Source organism: Ranitomeya imitator, chromosome 5, assembly GCF_032444005.1.
Source record: "Ranitomeya imitator isolate aRanImi1 chromosome 5, aRanImi1.pri, whole genome shotgun sequence".
In the NCBI taxonomy this organism is placed as follows: domain Eukaryota; kingdom Metazoa; phylum Chordata; class Amphibia; order Anura; family Dendrobatidae; genus Ranitomeya; species Ranitomeya imitator.
Genome location: NC_091286.1, coordinates 652,403,409 through 652,429,718, shown reverse-complemented (window position 1 = coordinate 652,429,718; position 26,310 = coordinate 652,403,409). Strand labels below are relative to the sequence as shown.

The window sequence follows — 26,310 nt, the reverse complement described above, 5'->3', positions numbered from 1 at the left end:
TTGTAATATGAGGGGCCCTGGGCCTGTACCGCCGGCCACAAGACAGTTTCGCCCCACCCCAGCTCAAACAGTGCTCTACCACTTGCAAAATTATCTCACAGCTCCACCAATGTTTAGTCTATGCGCTGACATCCTTCAATGCCTGCCACTGACAATACCATTGTATTGACATTTTTGTTATGTTAGGCCTTCGATGCCTGTCTGTAGTCACTCCTTCCACTTGGCCTCCACTGACCACACCACTGCTGCCCGTGTACCCCTGTAACCAATTTAAAATTGCCTACAGCCATGTGTTATTATTTTAGGCCTTCGATGCCTGTCTGCGGTCACTCCTTCCACTAGGCCTCCACTGACCACACCACTGCTGCCCGTGTACCCCTGGAACCAATTTAAAATTGCCTACAGCCATGTGTTATTATTTTAGGCCTTCGATGCCTGTCTGCGGTGACTCCTTCCACTAGGCCTCCACTGACCACACCACTGCTGCCCGTGTACCCCTGGAACCAATTTAAAATTGCCTACAGCCATGTGTTATTATTTTAGGCCTTCGATGCCTGTCTGCAGGTACTCCTTCCACTAGGCCTCCACTGACCACACCACTGCTGCCCGTGTACCCCTGGAACCAATTTAAAATTGCCTACAGCCATGTGTTATTATTTTAGGCCTTCGATGCCTGTCTGCGGTCACTCCTTCCACTAGGCCTCCACTGACCACACCACTGCTGCCCGTGTACCCCTGTAACCAATTTAAAATTGCCTACAGCCATGTGTTATTATTTTAGGCCTTCGATGCCTGTCTGCGGTGACTCCTTCCACTAGGCCTCCACTGACCACACCACTGCTGCCCGTGTACCCCTGGAACCAATTTAAAATTGCCTACAGCCATGTGTTATTATTTTAGGCCTTCGATGCCTGTCTGCGGTCACTCCTTCCACTAGGCCTCCACTGACCACACCACTGCTGCCCGTGTACCCCTGTAACCAATTTAAAATTGCCTACAGCCATGTGTTATTATTTTAGGCCTTCGATGCCTGTCTGCGGTCACTCCTTCCACTAGGCCTCCACTGACCACACCACTGCTGCCCGTGTACCCCTGGAACCAATTTAAAATTGCCTACAGCCATGTGTTATTATTTTAGGCCTTCGATGCCTGTCTGCGGTCACTCCTTCCACTAGGCCTCCACTGACCACACCACTGCTGCCCGTGTACCCCTGTAACCAATTTAAAATTGCCTACAGCCATGTGTTATTATTTTAGGCCTTCGATGCCTGTCTGTGGTCACTCCTTCCACTAGGCCTCCACTGACCACACCACTGCTGCCCGTGTACCCCTGTAACCAATTTAAAATTGCCTACAGCCATGTGTTATTATTTTAGGCCTTCGATGCCTATCTGCGGTGACTCCTTCCACTAGGCCTCCACTGACCACACCACTGCTGCCCGTGTACCCCTGGAACCAATTTAAAATTGCCTACAGCCATGTGTTATTATTTTAGGCCTTCGATGCCTGTCTGCGGTCACTCCTTCCACTAGGCCTCCACTGACCACACCACTGCTGCCCGTGTACCCCTGTAACCAATTTAAAATTGCCTACAGCCATGTGTTATTATTTTAGGCCTTCGATGCCTGTCTGCGGTGACTCCTTCCACTAGGCCTCCACTGACCACACCACTGCTGCCCGTGTACCCCTGGAACCAATTTAAAATTGCCTACAGCCATGTGTTATTATTTTAGGCCTTCGATGCCTGTCTGCGGTCACTCCTTCCACTAGGCCTCCACTGACCACACCACTGCTGCCCGTGTACCCCTGGAACCAATTTAAATTGCCTACAGCCATGTGTTATTATTTTAGGCCTTCGATGCCTGTCTGCGGTCACTCCTTCCACTAGGCCTCCACTGACCACACCACTGCTGCCCGTGTACCCCTGTAACCAATTTAAAATTGCCTACAGCCATGTGTTATTATTTTAGGCCTTCGATGCCTGTCTGCGGTCACTCCTTCCACTAGGCCTCCACTGACCACACCACTGCTGCCCGTGTACCCCTGTAACCAATTTAAAATTGCCTACAGCCATGTGTTATTATTTTAGGCCTTCGATGCCTGTCTGTGGTCACTCCTTCCACTAGGCCTCCACTGACCACACCACTGCTGCCCGTGTACCACTGCTGCCCGTGTACCCCTGTAACCAATTTAAAATTGCCTACAGCCATGTGTTATTATTTTAGGCCTTCGATGCCTGTCTGCGGTCACTCCTTCCACTAGGCCTCCACTGACCACACCACTGCTGCCCGTGTACCCCTGGAACCAATTTAAAATTGCCTACAGCCATGTGTTATTATTTTAGGCCTTCGATGCCTGTCTGCGGTGACTCCTTCCACTAGGCCTCCACTGACCACACCACTGCTGCCCGTGTACCCCTGGAACCAATTTAAAATTGCCTACAGCCATGTGTTATTATTTTAGGCCTTCGATGCCTGTCTGCGGTCACTCCTTCCACTAGGCCTCCACTGACCACACCACTGCTGCCCGTGTACCCCTGGAACCAATTTAAAATTGCCTACAGCCATGTGTTATTATTTTAGGCCTTCGATGCCTCTCTGCGGTCACTACTTCCACTAGGCATCCACTGACCACACCACTGCTGCCCGTGTACCCCTGTAACCAATTTAAAATTGCCTACAGCCATGTGTTATTATTTTAGGCCTTCGATGCCTGTCTGTGGTCACTCCTTCCACTAGGCCTCCACTGACCACACCACTGCTGCCCGTGTACCCCTGGAACCAATTTAAAATTGCCTACAGCCATGTGTTATTATTTTAGGCCTTCGATGCCTGTCTGCGGTCACTCCTTCCACTAGGCCTCCACTGACCACACCACTGCTGCCCGTGTGCCCCTGGAACCAATTTAAAATTGCCTACAGCCATGTGTTATTATTTTAGGCCTTCGATGCCTGTCTGTGGTCACTCCTTCCACTAGGCCTCCACTGACCACACCACTGCTGCCCGTGTACCCCTGTAACCAATTTAAAATTGCCTACAGCCATGTGTTATTATTTTAGGCCTTCGATGCCTGTCTGCGGTCACTCCTTCCACTAGGCCTCCACTGACCACACCACTGCTGCCCGTGTACCCCTGGAACCAATTTAAAATTGCCTACAGCCATGTGTTATTATTTTAGGCCTTCGATGCCTGTCTGCGGTCACTCCTTCCACTAGGCCTCCACTGACCACACCACTGCTGCCCGTGTACCCCTGTAACCAATTTAAAATTGCCTACAGCCATGTGTTATTATTTTAGGCCTTCGATGCCTGTCTGTGGTCACTCCTTCCACTAGGCCTCCACTGACCACACCACTGCTGCCCGTGTACCCCAGGAAACCAACATCAGAAAATATAAAAATAAGTATTTTGCTTATAAAAAAGAAAATACTGGAGAGATATCAAATGCAGACATTTTAACATTAAAAACAAACACATACAACAAAAATCTGGTACAGTACTAAAAATGGCCACCAGCTACAATAACTTTCTCCTGCAAGTAGTTAACTGAAAGGTTTTTTCAATTTTAAACACAGATATGGCATCCACCGAGTGTTGTCCTGTCGCGTCTTCTTTATATTATTGCCAAGAAGATGCAAAACAATGAAAATAATAAAATCATTATTTACCAAAAAAATAGAGTAAGTCAAAACCACATTGCAAATAAACATTCATTACAAATAAAGAAGCAGGGCGCGTCCGAGGGTGAGTATATACCTAATAAGAATATAATCACCCTCGGACGCGCCCTGCTTCTTTCCGACAGCCTTCCTTCCTAAGAATCAGCCCTTCCGTGGTGTAGAGAGAGGGTTTGTTACACTCCAAGGTGTTCCACAGGTTGCCTTTCCTGAGCTTCGATCTTCCGGCTCTCGTTTAGTAGTTGTTGGAAACTACGCTGCATTGGGCCTACAAATTGGGTATGGGGTGTAGAGAGATGGTGTGTTCCACTCCAAGGTGTTCCCCAGGTTGCCTTTCCTGAGCTTCGATCTTCCGGCTCTCGTTTAGTAGTTGTTGGAAACTACGCTGCATTAGGCCTACAAATTGGGTATGGGGTGTAGAGAGATGGTGTGTTCCACTGTAGAGAGATGGTGTGTTCCACTCCAAGGTGTTCCCCAGGTTTCCTCTCCATTGCTTCGATCTTCCGGCTCTCGTTTAGTAGTTGTTGGAAACTACGCTGCATTAGGCCTAGAAATTGGGTATGGGGTGTAGAGAGATGGTGTGTTACACTCCAAGGTGTTCCCCAGGTTTCCTCTCCATTGCTTCGATCTTCCGGCTCTCGTTTAGTAGTTGTTGGAAACTACGCTGCATTAGGCCTACAAATTGGGTATGGGGTGTAGAGAGATGGTGTGTTACACTCCAAGGTGTTCCCCAGGTTTCCTCTCCATTGCTTCGATCTTCCGGCTCTCGTTTAGTAGTTGTTGGAAACTACGCTGCATTAAGCCTACAAATTGGGTATGGGGTGTAGAGAGATGGTGTGTTACACTCCAATGTGTTCCCCAGGTTTCCTCTCCATTGCTTCGATCTTCCGGCTCTCGTTTAGTAGTTGTTGGAAACTACGCTGCATTGGGCCTACAAATTGGGTATGGGGTGTAGAGAGATGGTGTGTTCCACTCCAAGGTGTTCTCCAGGTTGCCTTTCCTGAGCTTCGATCTTCCGGCTCTCGTTTAGTAGTTGTTGGAAACTACGCTGCATTAGGCCTACAAATTGGGTATGGGGTGTAGAGAGATGGTGTGTTACACTCCAAGGTGTTCCCCAGGTTTCCTCTCCATTGCTTCGATCTTCCGGCTCTCGTTTAGTAGTTGTTGGAAACTACGCTGCATTAGGCCTACAAATTGGGTATGGGGTGTAGAGAGATGGTGTGTTCCACTGTAGAGAGATGGTGTGTTCCACTCCAAGGTGTTCCCCAGGTTTCCTCGCCAATGCTTCGATCATCATGCTCTCGTTTAGTAGTTGTTGGAAACTACGCTGCATTAGGCCTACAAATTGGGTATGGGGTGTAGAGAGATGGTGTGTTCCACTCCAAGGTGTTCTCCAGGTTGCCTTTCCTGAACTTCTATCTTCAGGCTCTCATTAAATTGTGGTTAAACGGAACAACTGCATTTGGCGTACTAGTTGGTTTGGGGCCTACTATCGGTGTCTGCCGCTCCTTGCTGTTCTCCTGGTTTCCTGTCCTGAAATTCCGTTTTCAGGCGCTCGTTAAGTAGTTGTTAATGTTAGACTGCATTTGGCCTACTAGTTGGGTTGGGGCCTACTATCGGTGTCTGCCACTCCTTGCTGTTCTCCTCCACTGAACAAAGCTGTGCCGCCTGTTTACTACTGTTGCCAATTTTGAACTGCATTTCGACTACTTACTGATTTGGGCCTACTCTCTGTGTCAGCCTCTCATTCCAGTTGTCCTCCACTGCAATGCCCCCTGATTAGTCCTGTGTTACCAATTTTGAACTGCATTTAGCCCACTTTATTCTTTGGGCCTATATCTGTGTTTCCTCCTCATCCTGCCCATTGCCCAGCCAGTGATAGATGAGTCTACTGGTACATTGACCCATAACGCAACATTTCCCGTGCACGCTACACTGCAAGATTGTGACCCTGCTGAAAGTCAGGTCCCCCTTCCCGCATACCATACCACCTTACACGGGGACAAACAGGAAGGTGCAGATGAAAGTGCAGGTTCCTTCATCAGGTGGGGGGAAGAATACTAGTTGGCGACGTCACTGGCACAGGGCCTCTCATGGTACGCAAAAGTGTTGCTGCCGGTGGGAGGCGCCCCCGCCGTGCAAACACACCGCTGTACTTTGAGGGGCCCTGTGCCAGTGCCAATGCCAACGAGTGGGCCCCCCCTGGTTGCTCAGGTTCACAGCACTTGCAAAGTTGAAATACTTACCTCTCCCTGCTCCACTGCCGTGACGTGGTCCAGATTTCCTGGGCCCACTAATTACTTGAACCAGCCCTACCCACCACAACTTTAGCCAAATGACCCCCAATTTCAAATGCCTTCCAATTATTATAAGGTAAATTACGCTTGACAAGCTTCATTAAGAAGAATGGATGGTTTTGACATTAAAATGGGCACTCTAGGTGTTTTCCTGGCCCCCACTCACTGCCGACTATGCTGCCCCATTGACTTGCATTGGGTTTCGTGTTTCGGTCGATCCCGACTTTACGTCATAATCGGGCGATTTCACTCGACCCGACTTTTGAGATAGTCGGGTTTCGCGAAACCCGGCTCGACTCTAAAAAGGTCAAGGTCGCTCAACTCTAGTCGCGGCTTGTGATTGGTCGCGCGACGGCCCATATGACCGTTCACGCGACCAATCACAAGCCGCGACGTCACCGAAGGTCCTTCAAGCGCTGATTCTTAGGAAGGAAGGCTGCCGGAAAGAAGCAGGGCGCGTCCGAGGGTGAGTATATACCTTAGGCCGGGGACACACACAACGTATTAAAAAACGGTCCGTTTTTGACGGACGAGAATCGCACAAATGTTACCAAAACAGTTATCCGTGTGCAGTGTGAGGATGCGATTTTCTCGCATCAAATGATCCGTGTGACATCCGTGTGACATTCGTATGGCATCCGTATGGCGAGATTTTCTCACACACTTGCAAAATGAGCAAATAATGGCTGAGCCTTTCCTGTCACCTGCCTAATGCCTGAGAATTTCTCGCAAGTCACACTGATGGTCCGTGTTCTGTGCTATTTTTTTCTCACCCCCATAGACTTTCATTGGCGAGTCTCGGTCGAGATACGCTGACAATCGCAGCATGCTGCGATTTCACTCGGATCCTGAATACGGCCGAGAAAATATCGGATGATGGGAGCTGCCCCATAGATTAACATTGGGACGAGTGCTATGCGATTTTTTATCTCATTGCACTTGTCCGTATTACGGTCTAGTGTGACCCCGGCCTAATAAGAATATACTCGCCCTCGGACGCGCCCTGCTTCTTTCCGGCAGCCTTCCTACCTAAGAATCAGCGCTTGAAGGACCTTCGGTGACGTCGCGGCTTGTGATTGGTCGCGTGAGCGGTCACATTGGCCGTCACGCGACCAATCACAAGCCGCGACGTCACCGAAGGTCTTTCAAGCGCTGATTCTAAGGAAGGAAGACTGCCGGTTAGTACCAGGGCGCGTCAGAGGGTAAGTATAGCAATATTTTTTATTTTAATTCTTTCTTTTACACTTAAATATGGATTCCGATACCGATTTCTGATATTGCAAACATATCGGAACTCGGTATCGGAATTCCGATACCAGATTCAGAAGATCGCCGACCTCATGGCCGACCCCACACAGGGGTCGGGTCGGGTTTCATGAAACCCGACCTTGCCAAAAGTCGGCGACTTCTGAAAATGGCCGACCCGTTTCACTCAACCCTAGTGATTAGATGTATATGTGTGTGTTTTGACCAATATTTCCTTTGAAAACGATGTGTAAATGACATAGAGAACTGCTGTATGTAAAAGCTCATGTTAAAATCACATTGCAATTGGATAGCAATCACAATGCACTCGGATGTAAATCGGATGCTAGGTGTGAAAATCGCATTGTACTCGCATGACACTCATCCGTTTTTCGGTCCAGATTACGGACCGGTTTTTTTTCTCACATATGGGTATGAACCCTAACAATCGAAGTCATTCCATAGCTGAGAGCAGAACCAGCTATGTACACGGGTGCAGCATGTGAACAGTGTTTTCATTCACAGACAGCAAGAATCTTCTTCACCCAATAAGAACCTGACATGTTTTATGTTTCAAGGTCCAGAACTTTTTTACCATATTGGGGTAGGCAACAATATTCCTATCTCAAGAGATTGAAAAAAAATAAAGTTAATATTCTGCTGCGAACAGAAATTTTAACAGTTAAAAAAAAAACACTTTTCTAATTTTTTTTTTTTAAACACTGTATTCTGAGAACTATGCCTATTTTTCCATTGTTTGAGATGTGTCGTGGTTTGCTTTTTAGTAGGAACAGTTAATACTTTTATTGAATTTTTGGAACAATTATATTATTCTGCCCTACAAACACATTAATGAAGGGATTTTATTGTGGTTTCCGTTACACTATAAGGAGACTAGTGTCATTTATATATGTAATCTATATAGTGAATTGAAAAAGTATTCATACCCCGTGAACTCATCCACATTTTTTCCCGTTACACCCACAATCTTAAGTTAATTTTATTGGGATTATCTGTGATATAACACAATGTAGCTAGGATTTATGAAGTGTAAAGGAAATTACACAAGGGTTTTCTTAATTATTTAACCCTGCTGTTCTGTTCGCATTTGCTATACTCTTGTACTGTTCCCGGGTCAATATGACCCGACCTATTAATTCTTGATTTTTAGCTACTCTAAGTGTTTTATTTGAATACTTTTTTCATTATTATACTGTATGTGAACATGGTTGATCATAAACAAATGAAAAATTTAAATTTAATCTTAATAATTTATTTTTTTTTCATAAAAAGGTTACACAGGCTTTTTACAATTATCTTTGATTGTTGGCATTCTGCACACAAATAACAAAGAAGCTTTACATTACTATTACTAAAACATGAAATTTAACTTTTTGAAAACAATATTTATAAATCAACAAATGAAAAATCATAAATACTTGAACCTTTTTAGAAAGAAAAAAGAAAAACTGAACATGTTCATGCGTTTTTACACTGAACACAATAATAAGACACATGTCCTTTACACAGATATTTTGAACATCCAGCACATGTCAGATTAGTCTTATTGTCACAGGAAGATGGACAGAAGCTGCATCTCTTCCTTTTTTGCTGGTAGCTGTGCTGGTGGAGGCGGTGCTGCTGGTAGCTGTGCTGGTGGAGGCCGTGCTGCTGGTAGCTGTGCTGGCGGAGGCCGTGCTGCTGGTAGCTGTGCTGGCGGAGGCCGTGCTGCTGGTAGCTGTGCTGGCGGAGGCCGTGCTGCTGGTAGCTGTGCTGGCGGAGGCCGTGCTGCTGGTAGCTGTGCTGGCGGAGGCCGTGCTGCTGGTAGCTGTGCTGGCGGAGGCCGTGCTGCTGGTAGCTGTGCTGGCGGAGGCCGTGCTGCTGGTAGCTGTGCTGGCGGAGGCCGTGCTGCTGGTAGCTGTGCTGGCGGAGGCCGTGCTGCTGGTAGCTGTGCTGGCGGAGGCCGTGCTGCTGGTAGCTGTGCTGGTGGAGGCCGTGCTGCTGGTAGCTGTGCTGGTGGAGGCCGTGCTGCTGGTAGCTGTGCTGGTGGAGGCCGTGCTGCTGGTAGCTGTGCTGGTGGAGGCCGTGCTTCTGGTAGCTGTGCTGGGGGAGGCCGTGCTGCTGGTAGCTGTGCTGGTGGAGGCCGTGCTGCTGGTAGCTGTGCTGGTGGAGGCCGTGCTGCTGGTAGCTGTGCTGGTGGAGGCCGTGCTGCTGGTAGCTGTGCTGGTGGAGGCCGTGCTGCTGGTAGCTGTGCTGGTGGAGGCCGTGCTGCTGGTAGCTGTGCTGGGGGAGGCCGTGCTGCTGGTAGCTGTGCTGGCGGAGGCCGTGCTGCTGGTAGCTGTGCTGGCGGAGGCCGTGCTGCTGGTAGCTGTGCTGGCGGAGGCCGTGCTGCTGGTAGCTGTGCTGGCGGAGGCCGTGCTGCTGGTAGCTGTGCTGGCGGAGGCCGTGCTGCTGGTAGCTGTGCTGGCGGAGGCCGTGCTGCTGGTAGCTGTGCTGGCGGAGGCCGTGCTGCTGGTAGCTGTGCTGGCGGAGGCCGTGCTGCTGGTAGCTGTGCTGGGGGAGGCCGTGCTGCTGGTAGCTGTGCTGGCGGAGGCCGTGCTGCTGGTAGCTGTGCTGGCGGAGGCCGTGCTGCTGGTAGCTGTGCTGGGGGAGGCCGTGCTGCTGGTAGCTGTGCTGGCGGAGGCCGTGCTGCTGGTAGCTGTGCTGGCGGAGGCCGTGCTGCTGGTAGCTGTGCTGGCGGAGGCCGTGCTGCTGGTAGCTGTGCTGGCGGAGGCCGTGCTGCTGGTAGCTGTGCTGGCGGAGGCCGTGCTGCTGGTAGCTGTGCTGGCGGAGGCCGTGCTGCTGGTAGCTGTGCTGGGGGAGGCCGTGCTGCTGGTAGCTGTGCTGGGGGAGGCCGTGCTGCTGGTAGCTGTGCTGGCGGAGGCCGTGCTGCTGGTAGCTGTGCTGGCGGAGGCCGTGCTGCTGGTAGCTGTGCTGGCGGAGGCCGTGCTGCTGGTAGCTGTGCTGGCGGAGGCCGTGCTGCTGGTAGCTGTGCTGGCGGAGGCCGTGCTGCTGGTAGCTGTGCTGGCGGAGGCCGTGCTGCTGGTAGCTGTGCTGGCGGAGGCCGTGCTGCTGGTAGCTGTGCTGGCGGAGGCCGTGCTGCTGGTAGCTGTGCTGGCGGAGGCCGTGCTGCTGGTAGCTGTGCTGGCGGAGGCCGTGCTGCTGGTAGCTGTGCTGGCGGAGGCCGTGCTGCTGGTAGCTGTGCTGGAGGAGGCCGTGCTGCTGGTAGCTGTGCTGGTGGAGGCCGTGCTGCTGGTAGCTGTGCTGGTGGAGGCCGTGCTGCTGGTAGCTGTGCTGGTGGAGGCCGTGCTGCTGGTAGCTGTGCTGGTGGAGGCCGTGCTGCTGGTAGCTGTGCTGGCGGAGGCCGTGCTGCTGGTAGCTGTGCTGGCGGAGGCCGTGCTGCTGGTAGCTGTGCTGGCGGAGGCCGTGCTGCTGGTAGCTGTGCTGGCGGAGGCCGTGCTGCTGGTAGCTGTGCTGGTGGAGGCCGTGCTGCTGGTAGCTGTGCACACTAAGGTTGTATAAATCATATCGTCAAAGCTCAGGCGAAACGCGCGTCGGGCAAGTGCGGGTTACCACTGGACCACACACATGGTTAAGTATTCCACTTTATTGTACAGTCTCCCTTATCAGTCTGTCTTATGAGCGCTAGGTGCTCACATTGTGCTACCATGCTATCTGATATGTATTGTTTTCACTGCATTGCTTGCAATGTGCTATGATTTATACAACCTTAGTGTGCTGTTTTATTTATCCTACTAGTATATAAATAACCCTTATGTGTTGCCATATTAACCCAGCGTGCACTGTTTTATGCCGTGTTGCCATATAAACAATTGCATTTGGTTATACTACTGATTTGTGCACACGGTTTGAAACTTTGACATTCTGTGTTTATCCGATTTTTTTCATTATATATAACAAATATTACTCTGGCATCACTGATCTAATGATAGTATTTTGGATAAATAAACATATATCTTTTGGCACTATAACCACTTTTTGTGAGATCATACATGATCCTTTTTATGGTGGCCCTTTTTTCAGATCTGACAGGCACTCATATACTCTGTGGATGCTGATATAGGATTTCCTGTGATGTCTAATGGGTACACACCCTTATTTTTATCTGACTTTAGGAGTCAGATTATATAGTAATATTGGTCCTTTGTGATATCCTGCACTTTTTTCCACCGGGTTTTTGTTTTCCCTTTTGTATATGTTATGTACCCCCATTTTTAATATTCACAAAAACTATGCTGATTATGATTTTTTGAGTTGTGCATTATGTTGTAGGTTTTGTTTATTCTTTAATGCACGCTACATATTTATTTGTGCATATATGTGTATTCATTTGTAGAGAAGATATGAATAATCGTGTTTAAAATAAAGCTCCATGTGCCCACCCCCTGTGCGCCCCCCCCCCCCCCTCCCTCGCTGTTATTAAAATACTCACCCGGCTCCCTCGCTGGCCGGCGCTGCTTCCTGTCCTGGCCGCACCTTCTACTGTATGAGCGGTCACGTGGGGCCGACGATTACAATCATGAATATGCGGCTCCACCTCCCATAGGGGAGCTTCCTATGGAGCTTTATTTTAAACACGATTATTCATATCTTCTCTACAGCAAACGCTGCTGCAGGGAAGATATTAATTGTGGCTTCAGCACCAGATGCAGGGGACAGCGCTAAACTTTAGCGCCGTCTCCTGCACGGTGCGTGTGGTACCCAGTGGGCACATGGGCGCCACACGTGTGCCGCACGTGTGCCACACTGATGTGCCACAGAACGCAGGGGCACACGGACACAGATAATTCTGGTACCAATTTTTCCGGTACCAGAATTATCTGGACGTGTGAGACTGCCCTTACAGGTATTCTTTTTTTTTTTTTCAAAACTTGGATAAAAATGTTTCTAAAATGTCTATTGACTGACGCTGTGAATACATATCTTTACAACTATTCTTTTCTTTTCCAAACTTTGGTAATTCTAATGAGCACAATGCACCATGACAATGCCGTAAGTGACAGAGAAGACAGAAAGCCTGACATTATTTTGGATTATAATGCCACAAAGGGAGCAGTTGATACTTTAGACCATGTCCTTCGAGCGTGGGAAAAAATCAGAAAAGTTCCCAGGCTCGAGTTCATATGAGGACAACCAGCAGAGGGCGCTTCACCGCGAATGAAGGTAACTACAGGTCATTGACCTAGTTTCCATTCATTCGCTGGGGTTTTACAGTCTGGAGCACAGCTGCATTATAGCAGAGCTCCTGGCTGTAAAAAAAATTAATCCCTTCAGATGGATTTACATCGTGGGACGTGACAGATCCTCGGAAGGTATGTATATTGTTGGTTTATTATTTTTTTCTTTGTCACAGAGTGAGGGTCTTCAGGTGATTTACCAGAATAATAAAATATTCAAACAACCTGTGTTTTTATTTCATTAAAAGACTTTTTAATAATGTGTTTGTGTTTATATTAACCATTTCATACAATTGGATTAATAATGGATAGGTGTCATAATTGACGCCTCTCCATTATTAATCTGGCTTAATGTCATCTTACAATAGCAAGGTGACATTACTTCATTACCCCATATCCCACCGCTACACGGGAATGGGAAGAGAGTGGCCAAGTGCCAGAATAGGCGTATCTTCCAGATGTGCCTTTTCTGGGGTGGCTGGGGGCAGATGTTTTTAGCCAGGGGGGGCCAATAACCGTGGACCCTCTCCAGGCTATTAATATCTGCCCTCAATCACTGGCTTTACTACTCTGGTGGAGAAAATTGCGCGGGAGCCCACGCCAATTTTTTCCGCCATTTAACCCTTAAATTTAATAGCTAGAACAACCAAATTTTGCATATACACTACTAACATTAGTAGTGTGGAATATGCAAAAAAATGGGGATATGAGATGGTTTACTGTATGTAAACCATGTCTCATATCATGTCGGGTTTAGGAAGGAGATAGCAAAAGCCGGTAATTGAATTACCGGCTTTTAAGCTATCTAGCGCTGTATGAAATATTAATATATACAGTGGGGCAAAAAAGTATTTAGTCAGTCAGCAATAGTGCAAGTTCCACCACTTAAAAAGATGAGAGGCGTCTGTAATTTACATCATAGGTAGACCTCAACTATGGGAGACAAACTGAGAAAAAAAAATCCAGAAAATCACATTGTCTGTTTTTTTAACATTTTATTTGCATATTATGGTGGAAAATAAGTATTTGGTCAGAAACAAACAATCAAGATTTCTGGCTCTCACAGACCTGTAACTTCTTCTTTAAGAGTCTCCTCTTTCCTCCACTCATTACCTGTAGTAATGGCACCTGTTTAAACTTGTTATCAGTATAAAAAGACACCTGTGCACACCCTCAAACAGTCTGACTCCAAACTCCACTATGGTGAAGACCAAAGAGCTGTCAAAGGACACCAGAAACAAAATTGTAGCCCTGCACCAGGCTGGGAAGACTGAATCTGCAATAGCCAACCAGCTTGGAGTGAAGAAATCAACAGTGGGAGCAATAATTAGAAAATGGAAGACATACAAGACCACTGATAATCTCCCTTGATCTGGGGCTCCACGCAAAATCCCACCCCGTGGGGTCAGAATGATCACAAGAACGGTGAGCAAAAATCCCAGAACCACGCGGGGGGACCTAGTGAATGAACTGCAGAGAGCTGGGACCAATGTAACAAGGCCTACCATAAGTAACACACTATGCCACCATGGACTCAGATCCTGCAGTGCCAGACGTGTCCCACTGCTTAAGCCAGTACATGTCCTGGCCCATCTGAAGTTTGCTAGAGAGCATTTGGATGATCCAGAGGAGTTTTGGGAGAATGCCCTATGGTCTGATGAAACCAAACTGGAACTGTTTGGTAGAAACACAACTTGTCGTGTTTGGAGGAAAAAGAATACTGAGTTGCATCCATCAAACACCATACCTACTGTAAAGCATGGTGGTGGAAACATCATGCTTTGGGGCTGTTTCTCTGCAAAGGGGCCAGGACGACTGATCTGGGTACATGAAAGAATGAATGGGGCCATGTATCGTGAGATTTTGAGTGCAAACCTCCTTCCATCAGCAAGGGCATTGAAGATGAAACGTGGCTGGGTCTTTCAACATGACAATGATCCAAAGCACACCGCCAGGGCAACGAAGGAGTGGCTTCGTAAGAAGCATTTCAAGGTCCTGGAGTGGCCTAGCCAGTCTCCAGATCTCAACCCTATAGAAAACCTTTGGAGGGAGTTGAAAGTCCGTGTTGCCAAGCGAAAAGCCAAAAACATCACTGCTCTAGAGGAGATCTGCATGGAGGAATGGGCCAACATACCAACAACAGTGTGTGGCAACCTTGTGAAGACTTACAGAAAACGTTTGACCTCTGTCATTGCCAACAAAGGATATATTACAAAGTATTGAGATGAAATTTTGTTTCTGACCAAATACTTATTTTCCACCATAATATGCAAATAAAATGTTAAAAAAACAGACAATGTGATTTTCTGGATTTTTTTTTCTCAGTTTGTCTCCCATAGTTGAGGTCTACCTATGATGTAAATTACAGACGCCTCTCATCTTTTTAAGTGGTGGAACTTGCACTATTGCTGACTGACTAAATACTTTTTTGCCCCACTGTATATGTGTCATATATATATATATATATATATATATATATATATATATATATATATATATATATATATATATATATACACATATACATATATATATATATACATATATATATATATATATATATATATATACACACACATATATATATATATATATATATATATATATATATATATATATATACCTATTCTATGTGTACACATTTATTCTACCTATTGTAAGCTGTCAGTGTGATTTTACTGTACACGGCGCTGAATTGCCGGCTTTTCTCTCTAACACCGCTGCGTATTTCTCGCAAGTCACACTGCTGGTCCGTGTGTAATTGGTATTTTTCTGGCTTCCATAGACTGTCATTGGCGATTTTTTTTTTGCGCAATATGGTGACAAACGCAGCATGCTGCGATTTTCTACGGCCGCAGAAAGCCGTATAATACGGATCAGTAAAATACGGCAGATAGGAGCTGGGGCATAGAGAATAATTGGGCCGTGTGTAATGCGTGTTTTACGAACGTATTTTATGCGCTCATACGTCCATAAAACTCGCTAGTGTGACGCCGGCCTTACAAATACTGATGTAAAATACTGACCAAATACTGCTAGTATGATGGCAGAACCAGAAACACATGGGCTACTTTTACAATGAACAGAGTGATGGCAGCCTAAGGCCGGCCTCACACTAGCGTGTTTTACGGAGTGTTTTAAGAGAGGTGCTTAAAATACGGATTGCATACGGTACAATGCTTCTCTATGCCCCTATCAGCCGTATTTTACTGATCCGTATTATACGGTCTTCTACGGCCGTAGAAAATCGCAGCATGCTGCGTTTTTCACCGTATTGCGCAAAAAATACGCCAATGAAAGTCTATGGGGGCCAGAAAAATACGGATTACACATGGACCAACAGTGTGACTTGCGAGAAATACGCAGCGGTGTTCTATAGAAAAGCCGGCAATTCAGTACGGTGTACAGTAAAATCACACTGACCGGTTAGAATAGAATAGCTAAGAATGTCTACACATAGTATAGGGGTATATATACCATATATATGTCAGTAGACACATATATGTATATATATTAATATTTCATACAGCGCTAGATAGCTTAAAAGCCGGTAATTCAATTGTCGGCTTTTGCTATCTCCTTCCCAAACCCGACATGATATGAGACATGGTTTACATACAGTAAACCATCTCATATCCATTTTTTTTGCATATTCCACACTACTAATGTTAGTAGTGTGTATGTGCAAAATTTGGGGTCTCTAGCTATTAAATTAAAGGGTTAAATCGCGGAAAAAATTGGCAAGGGCTACCGCGCAATTTTCTCCGCCAGAGTGGTAAAGCCAGTGATTGAGGGCAGATATTAATAGCCTGGAGAGGGTCCATGGTTATTGCCCCCCCCCCCGGCTAAAAACATCTGCCCCCAGCCACCCCTGAGAAGGCACATCTGGAAGATGCGCCTATTCTGGCACTTGGCCACTCTCTTCCCATTCCCGTGTAGCGGTGGGATATGGGGTAATGAAGGGTTAATGTCACCTTGCTATTGTAGGGTGACATTAAGCCAGGTTAATAATGGAGAGGCGTCAATTATGACACCTATCCATTATTAATCCAAGATGCTCCCCATAAGATGCTCCATAGTATATGCCTCATATGCTGCTCCATTATGGTTGATGGCCCCCATAAGATGCTCCATTATACAGTATATGCCTCAAATGCTGCTGCATTATGGTTGATGGCCCCAATAAGATGCTCCATAGTATATGCTCCGTATGCTCTACCACTATGGTTGATGGCCACCATAAGATGCTCCATAGTATATGATCCGTATACTGCTCCATAAATGTTGATGGCCCCCATAAGATGCTCCATAGTATATGCCTCATATGCTGCTCCATTATGGTTGATGGCCCCCATAAGATGCTCCATAGTATATGCCCCGTATGCTGCTCCATTATGGTTGATGGCCCCCATAAGATGCGCCATAGTATATGCCACGTATGCTGCTCCATTATGGTTGATGGCCCCCATAAGATGCTCCATAGTATATGCCCCGTATGCTGCTCCATTATGGTTGATGGCCCCCATAAGATGCTCGATAGTATATGCCTCATATGCTGCTCCATTATGGTTCATGGCCCCATAAGATGCTCCATAGTATATGCCTCATATGCTGCTGCATTATGGTTGATGGCCCCCATAAGATGCTCCATAGTATATGCCCCGTATGCTGCACCATTATGGTTGATGGCCACCATAAGATGCTCCATTATGGTTGATTGCCCCCATAAAATGCTCCATAGTATAAGCCCTGTATGCTCTACCATTATGGTTGATGGCCCCCATAAGATGCTCCATAGTATATGCTCCGTATACTGCTCCATAAATGTTGATGGCCCCCATAAGATGCTCCATAGTATATGCCTCATATGCTGCTCCATTATGGTTGATGGCCCCAATAAGATGCTCCTTAGTATATGCCCCGTATGCTGCTCCACTATGGTTGATGGCCCCCATAAGATGCTCCATAGTATATGCCCCGTATGCTGCTCCACTATGGTTGATGGCCCCCATAAGATGCTCCATAGTATATGCCCCGTATGCTGCACCATTATGGTTGATGGCCACCATAAGATGCTCCATTATGGTTGATTGCCCCCATAAAATGCTCCATAGTATAAGCCCTGTATGCTCTACCATTATGGTTGATGGCCCCCATAAGATGCTCCATAGTATATGCTCCGTATACTGCTCCATAAATGTTGATGGCCCCCATAAGATGCTCCATAGTATATGCCTCATATGCTGCTCCATTATGGTTGATGGCCCCAATAAGATGCTCCTTAGTATATGCCCCGTATGCTGCTCCACTATGGTTGATGGCCCCCATAAGATGCTCCATAGTATATGCCCCGTATGCTGCTCCACTATGGTTGATGGCCCCCATAAGATGCTCCATAGTATATGCCCCGTATGCTGCTCCATTATGGTTGATGGCCCCCATAAGATGCTCCATAGTATATGCCTCATATGCTGCTCCATTATGGTTGATGGCCCCCATAAGATGCTCCATAGTATATGCCCCGTATGCTGCTCCATTATGGTTGATGGCCCCCATAAGATGCTCCATGGTATATGCCCCGTATGCTGCTCCAATATGGTTGATGGCCCCCATAAGATGCTTCATAGTATATGCCTCATATGCTGCTCCATTATGGTTGATGGCCCCCATAAGATGCTCCATAGTATATGCCTCATACGCTGCTCCATTATGGTTGATGGCCCCCATAAGATGCTCCATAGTATATGCCTCATATGCTGTTATGGTTGATGGCCCCATAAGATGCTCCATAGTATATGCCCCGTATACTGCTCCATAAATGTTGATGGCCCCCATAACATGCTCCATAGTATTATATGCCCCGTATGCTGCTGCGATATATATAAAAAAAATAACATACTCACCTATCGTCGCTGGGCGCCAAGTGCTGGGGGGCCTGAGCAGGTGGGGACACGGCGCGCTGTGGGGGTCAGGTGCCGGAGTCGCCGCTAGCTCAGGCCCCCGACACTTGCTATATTCACCTGTCCCATTCCAGCGCTGCGCGCCGCTCCATCTTCCAGGTCCTCTGGCTGTGACTGTTCAGTCAGAGGGCGGCGCGCACCAAAAAGAGAAACTGAAGGAGCAATATCCAATATAGCAAAATTTTATTAATAGAATCATAATGATATACAATAGAAAATCTCAAAAAATCAATCAAAAGAGTACAAATAAGATGGTACAACCATCCTCAAAACAGTGGTAGCAGAAAGAGAAATGTACTGCGGATAAAGCACATCAGGCGCTAACATGACCCAAAGAAATACACAGGATGTCTACCATGCCATAGCAGAAAAGTATATCTACCCACATTACCCCAAGGGGAATGGCTATGAGGTGAAGGAAAGAGTACTATCACACAAATAGGATCACCCCGTACATATAGCACAATACCCAAGGAGAGGGCGGCGCGCATTAAGTGCGTCATCGCGCCCTCTGAATTGAACGTCACAGGCAGAGGACCCGGAAGATGGAGCGGCGCGCAGTGCTGGAACGGGACAGGTGAATATAGCATACTCATGCTCCTGGCACATCCCTGCTTCTCCGTTGGAGATTGCGGTGTGCGTTCAGTGCTTACGCATACCACGATCTCCTGGGCTGCGTCACTCTGTGGGGTCCAGACTGCGCCGGCGCTTGCACAGTCTATAAAGGCTTCGGACAGAGTGACGATCCCAGTGTTATATTATAGATAGACAGTATATATGTTTTTACGAATTTTTGAGCACATGGATCCATTGTATGTCGGTTTTGCAAGCCTGCGAGAAAATCTTGCAGAACGGATGCCATACGGATTACATACGGAGGATGCCATGCGCAAAATACGCTGACAAACCCTGCCTTACTTACGGATCACCATTTTTTGAATTTTGTGGCGTATTACGGCCGTAAAATACGGACCGTATTTTTTTATGCAGAGTGTGAGGACGGCCTAACGGTTATCTGTTTAATTTTTTATTTTCTGTTTTTGTGTGTGTCCGTGTCCCCTTTTCCTCCGAGGGTGGTCTGCACGTTAATGACCAGGCTATCCTTTACAATTCTGACCACTGTCCCTTTATGAGAACTCTGGAATGCTTCAATGAATCCCGGATCCCGGTGATTCTGAGAATTTTTTCGAGACATGTTGTATTTCATGATAGTAGTAAAATTTCTTTGATATGACTTGCATTTATTTGTGGGGAAAAAAAGGGAAATTTAGTGAAAAACGTCACATTTTTCCAACTTGAATTTTCATGCCCATAAATCAGAGATGTTACACACAAAATAAGTAACATTTCCCACATGTCTAATTTACATCAGCACAATTTTGGAATCAATTATTTTTTTTCCCCAAAAAAATTAGTTCAGATCCAAAATTTATTTTGACAAGTAAAAATGTACCCCAAAATTTGTATAATTTCTCCTGAGCATGCCAATTTCACCATATGAGGGAGAAAACTACTCTTTGGGCACACGGCAAAGATTAGAATGGAAGGAGCGCCATTTGACTTTTTGAATGCAAAATTTGCTTGCATAATTTAGTGACCTGCTGTGAAGACACTAAGCTTGAACTGCGGTGACCTCTTCACTGACTTTTTTTTCCCCCGGTGCTGAGGTCACCGCTGTTTGGCCCTGCTGGGAACACAGCCCCACTGACCTGCGGTAAACTTGATGATGTCACCGCTGTTCACTGATGCTGCGTTCACAGCAGCTCATTCGTCAGTGGTTCTCAGCCTGGATGGTCGCATCTTGGTACTGTCCAGGTTGAAAACTATTTAGCCCCCAGACATGGATTACGGCATTGAACAGAAAAACTGACAAGTATGGTTGTGGATTTTTTGGGGTTTTTTTCATTTTGGTTTATTACAGGAGGACGAGAGCTTTATGTGGAATAAGGCATTAGGTGAGTATAGCTATGTTTGTTTTTAAAATAAAAGAGAAAACTGCTTTTATTTCTAATAAAATACTTTATTCTGGCTGTGTCTTTATTTACCATGTAGCTATAGGATTAGTAAAGGAAAGGTGTGTTGGACACCTCCATTACTAAGCCGTGGGCTTGATGTCACCTGACAATACAAAGGTGACATCAACGGTACCGGAGTTATCTGTGTCCGTGTGCTCACGTAGGCCATCCTTGTGGGATACGTGTGATGTCCGTGAGTACGTTTTTAGGGTCCGTGTTCTGTCCGTGTGCTGTACATGTGTCCGTGTATTGCAACAATTTTTACAATTTTAACCCTATGACAGGAAAAACGCACACGGAAAGCACACAGATGGCACACGGACAGCATCCGTGTGCGGTACGTGTTTACACCGACCCATTGACTTTAGTGGGTCCATGGATCTGTGCGCTCCCACGAACACTGACATGTCTCCGTGTTTTGCAAACGGAGACACGGTCCGTGAAAACACGCTGACATGTGCAGATACACATTTATTTTAATGTGTCTACGTGAGTCAGTGTCTCCGGTACGTGAGGAAACTGTCACCACATGTACCGGAGCCACTGACGTGTGAAACCAGCCTAAGAAGGAAGAGCCGGGCAAAGCACCAGAATTGCCCCTTACCAGCCTGAGAATACCAGCCCCTAGCCGTGAGCTTTAGCAAGGCTAGTTGTCAAAAATAGGGGGGACCCCACACTTCTTTTTTCTTTTTTTCTTTTTTTTGTGCTTTGCGCTGACTCTTTTTTGTAATTGGGAATATTTTACATAACGTTTGGGATCACATTTATCCAGCCCTCTATGCTGACCACTTACTTTGGGGTTTCCATCTACATCTCTGAGTGACATGATTCAGATGAATCCCCTGAGGAAGCCATTCAATAAGATGAGGCTGCAGAGTTAAGGTACCTTCACACATAACGATATTGTTAACGATATCGTTGCTTTTTGTGACGTAGCAACGATATCGTTAATAAAATCGTTATGTGTGACAGCGACCAACGATCAGGCCCCTGCTGGGAGATCGTTGGTCGCTGAAGAAAGTCCAGAACTTTATTTCGTCGCTGGACTCCCTGCTGACATCGCTGGATCGGCGTGTGTGACACCGATCCAGCGATGTCTTCACTGGTAACCAGGGTAAACATCGGGTAACTAAGCGCAGGGCCGCACTTAGTAACCCGATGTTTACCCTAGTTACCATCCTAAAAGTATAAAAAAACAAACAGTACATACTTACCTAACGCTGTCTGTCCTCCAGCGCTCTGCTCTGCACTCCTCCTGTACTGGCTGTGAGCGTCGGTCAGCCGGAAAGCAGAGCGGTGACGTCACCGCTCTGCTTTCCGGCCGCTGTGCTCACACAGACAGTACAGGAGGAGTGCAGAGCACAGCACTGGAGGATAGACAGCGGTAGGTAAGTATGTACTGTTTGTTTTTTTTACTTTTAGGATGGTAACCAGGGTAAACATCGGGTTACTAAGCGCGGCCCTGCGCTTAGTTACCCGATGTTTACCCTGGTTACCGGCATAGTTGGTCGCTGGAGAGCGGTCTGTGTGACAGCTCTCCAGCGACCAAACAGCGACGCTGCAGCGATCCGGATCGTTGTCGGTATCGCTGCAGCGTCGCTTAATGTGAAGGGGCCTTTACTCTGGACTCTGCCTGGCCTCTCTTCAGCCGTGTCCTTCTTTTCATAAGTGCACAATTTTTGGGAGGCAGAATGGAAAAATCAACAGTATGTGAAGAATTGGTTTCAATTTTTTTACGTCGTTCCTCGTACAGTAAAAGTGATTAGGTGAATTTATTTTCCAGGTCGGTGCGATACCAGACTTGCATCAGGTTTTTATGTTTGGCTGCTGTCACACACTGAAAGATACTTTTTTATTGCAAAAAAACCTGTTTTTACATCACCACATTTTGAGAGCTATAATTTTTCCATATTTTGTCCTACAGAGTCATGTGAGATCTTGTTTTTTGCGGGACGAGTTGACATTTTTATTGGTACTATTTTCGGGTACATGACACTTTGATTGCCTTTTATTCTGAACAAAAACCAGCAATTCATGATTTTTTTTTTCATTTTTGGGGGCTTTATGCCATTCCTTGTATGTGTAGTAAAATTGATAAGGCAGTCTTATTCTTCAGGTCAGTACGATTACAGCAATACCTCATTTATCACTTAATTTTTTTTTAAAGGTTTTCACGCTTTTACCCAATAAACTATTTTATAGAAAAATAATTATTTTTGCATTGATTTATTCTGAAAGCTATAACTTTAAGCTGAAGCTCTATGGCAGCTTGTTTTTTGTGGGACAAGATGACGTTTCCAGCGGTATCATGCTTATTTATATCTGTCTTTTTCATTGCGTTTTATTTTACTTTTTGTTCGGTGGTATGATAAAGCATCATTTTTTTGTTTTTTTATGGTGTTCACTAAAGGGGTTAACTAGTGAGACCGTTGTATACGTCGGGTCGTTGCGGATGTGGAAATGACAAATATATGTACTTTTATCAGGGGTGTCAAACTGCATTCCTCGAGGGCTGCAAACAGGTCATGTTTTCAGGATTTCCTTGTACTGCACAGGTGATAATTTAATCACCTACACAAATAATGAGTTGGTGATTAAATTATCACCTGTGCAGTACAAGGAAATCCTGAAAACATGACCTGTTTGCAGCCCTCGAGGAATGCAGTTTGACACCCCCGCTTTTATTGTTTTATTTTCACTCAAATATTTATGGATACAATATCTTTTATATTTTATATAGTTTTTGTAATATATCTTTACAATATATATATATTTTTTACTTTGTTTCACTATGGGACAAACTTTTTTTTTTCTTTTGCAGGCTGATCGCTTCTACAGTATGGAGATGAAGCAGCATCTCCATGCTGCAGACAAACTTGCTCATCATATACTGGACATGATCAGCACGCTGCCTATGTCTGGTGACCTGGATGTCATCATGACACCCATCAGATTCTGCTGACACCCAGCGGCGATCGACCACACATCTCCAGTGTGCACGGGCGATCGCTCAGACGGAGTAATCCGTCCCTGGTCAAATAGGCCCAGGGCACATGGATGGATTATTATTACATCTGATGTCAGAAAGGGGTTAATTGTGAATTTTTAAGGGTTTTATTTTCTGCCTCTATATTACTTTGTGTATGCATGCAGCTAATGGGATATACAGGTCCTTCTCAAAAAATTAGCATATAGTGTTAAATTTCATTATTTACCATAATGTAATGATTACAATTAAACTTTCATATATTATAGATTCATTATCCACCAACTGAAATTTGTCAGGTCTTTTATTGTTTTAATACTGATGATTTTGGCATACAACTCCTGATAACCCAAAAAACCTGTCTCAATAAATTAGCATATTTCACCCATCCAATCAAATAAAAGTGTTTTTTAATAACAAACAAAAAAACCAACAAATAATAATGTTCAGTTATGCACTCAATGCTTGGTCGGGAATCCTTTGGCAGAAATGACTGCTTCAATGCGGCGTGGCATGGAGGCAATCAGCCTGTGACACTGCTGAGATGTTATGGAGGCCCAGGATGCTTCAATAGCGGCCTTAAGCTCATCCAGAGTGTTGGGTCTTGCGTCTCTCAACTTTCTCTTCACAATATCCCACAGATTCTCTATGGGGTTCAGGTCAGGAGAGTTGGCAGGCCAATTGAGCACAGTAATACCATGGTCAGTAAACCATTTACCAGTGGTTTTGGCACTGTGAGCAGGTGCCAGGTCGTGCTGAAAAATGAAATCTTCATCTCCATAAAGCATTTCAGCCGATGGAAGCATGAAGTGCTCCAAAATCTCCTGATAGCTAGCTGCATTGACCCTGCCCTTGATGAAACACAGTGGACCAACACCAGCAGCTGACATGGCACCCCACACCATCACTGACTGTGGGTACTTGACACTGGACTTCAGGCATTTTGGCATTTCCTTCTCCCCAGTCTTCCTCCAGACTCTGGCACCTTGATTTCCGAATGACATGCAAAATTTGCTTTCATCAGAAAAAAGTACTTGGGACCACTTAGCAACAGTCCAGTGCTGCTTCTCTGTAGCCCAGGTCAGGCGCCTCTGCCGCTGTTTATGGTTCAAAAGTGACTTTACCTGGGGAATGCGGCACCTGTAGCCCATTTCCTGCACACGCCTGTGCACGGTGGCTCTGGATGTTTCCACACCAGACTCAGTCCACTGCTTCCTCAGGTTCCCCAAGGTCTGGAATCGGTCCTTCTCCACAATCTTCCTCAGGGTCCGGTCTCCTCTTCTCGTTGTACAGCGTTTTCTGCCACATTGTTTCCTTCCAACAGACTTACCATTGAGGTGCCTTGATACAGCACTCTGGGAACAGCCTATTTGTTGAGAAATTTCTTTCTGGGTCTTACCCTCTTGCTTGAGGGTGTCAATGATGGCCTTCTTGACATCTGTCAGGTCGCTAGTCTTACCCATGATGGGGGTTTTGAGTAATGAACCAGGCAGGGAGTTTATAAAAGCCTCAGGTATCTTTTGCATGTGTTTAGAGTTAATTAGTTGATTCAGAAGATTAGGGTAATAGGTCGTTTAGAGAACCTTTTCTTGATATGCTAATTTATTGAGACAGGTTTTTTGGGTTATCAGGAGTTGTATGCCAAAATCATCAGTATTAAAACAATAAAAGACCTGACAAATTTCAGTTGGTGGATAATGAATCTATAATATATGAAAGTTTAATTGTAATCATTACATTATGGTAAATAATGAAATTTAACACTATATGCTAATTTTTTGAGAAGGACCTGTATAGTAAAAATCAGTCCTATTATAAACAGCCCATGGATGGTCTTCAGAGTACCATCATGACAGGTATAGGGTTTTTCAGCATACTGTCAATCCATCGGTGGCCAGCAATCATGTCACTGATGTGCCCATTGATGCATAGTGACATTGGCATCATGTACGTCATGTCATTAAGGGGTTAATGAAAGGTTATGTTTCGGAGGAAGGGGAGGAAAGGCTAAAGTATAATTGCCTAGTTGGGGAAAGTGTGTTTAAAAAAAAAAAAGCCAATGCAATATTACAATAGAAGCCTCCCTATCCAAAAAGCGTTGCCCCTAACACAAAGTGAACTAAATAAATAAAATGTGAAAAGGCCTCAACTAAGCAGTCAGGAGAAAATACCTTGGCTGCCAAGAGCAACAAATCAGGGCTCTGCTTTTATCTTAACGACTTTGGAAAAATAAAAAAAGCTGTGCTGTAATTGGCTGCTATAGGCAACTATGCCAGTTTTTCAGCTACATGGGGTGCAGATGATATTCCAGTGAGCTGATGTCATCTGCCTCATGACTATGATGTCCTAAAATTGAAAATAAAGATTTTAATTCTGAGAATTACAAAAATAAATTGCCAGTTTTAAGTTTTGGTGCACCACAAAGGATTTAGTTACCTCCTGGGCCTCTGTCAGGCCCCGTAATTTTTTATTTTTTTAATTTTCACTACCTTGTGTCGAATGATTAGTAGGTCCCTGGTTGTGACTAATATATGTTTATATTTTTTTCTGTTTAAATTTTCGCTTATTTTCTATTTGATTTCCCACTTTATATCGAGGTGTCAATGTACAATCATTCTGTACTGTGAGTCTATAAGATGCAATTTGTCGCTCTTCCACGCTTTCTCGTCGCATTACATTAGTGCTTCCAGGTGTAATTTGTGATTTAGATAATGAGCTTATTAAACGGTAAAACAGGACATAATGTAACAGGTGTAAAAGTTTCATATGGTCAATATAATGTAGGGTGTACATGGATTATTTGGCCCTTAGCATCCCTACTGTAACCACAACCCATGACAAATTGCACTCTTTTCTCCTAATTGAGATCACCTGTCTGCTTTGTAGTATCACAAA

At 45.7% G+C, this 26,310-nt stretch overlaps 1 protein-coding gene and 1 pseudogene across 2 annotated transcripts in view; both read left to right on the top strand.

The window, feature by feature from the left end:
* Positions 1-23,391, top strand: part of LOC138637899 (serine/threonine-protein kinase SBK1-like) — a 95,848-nt pseudogene extending 72,457 nt beyond the window's left edge.
* LOC138638685 (astacin-like metalloendopeptidase) overlaps positions 1-26,310 on the top strand; it is a 149,332-nt gene that overhangs the window by 43,896 nt on the left and 79,126 nt on the right. The window lies entirely within an intron of this gene.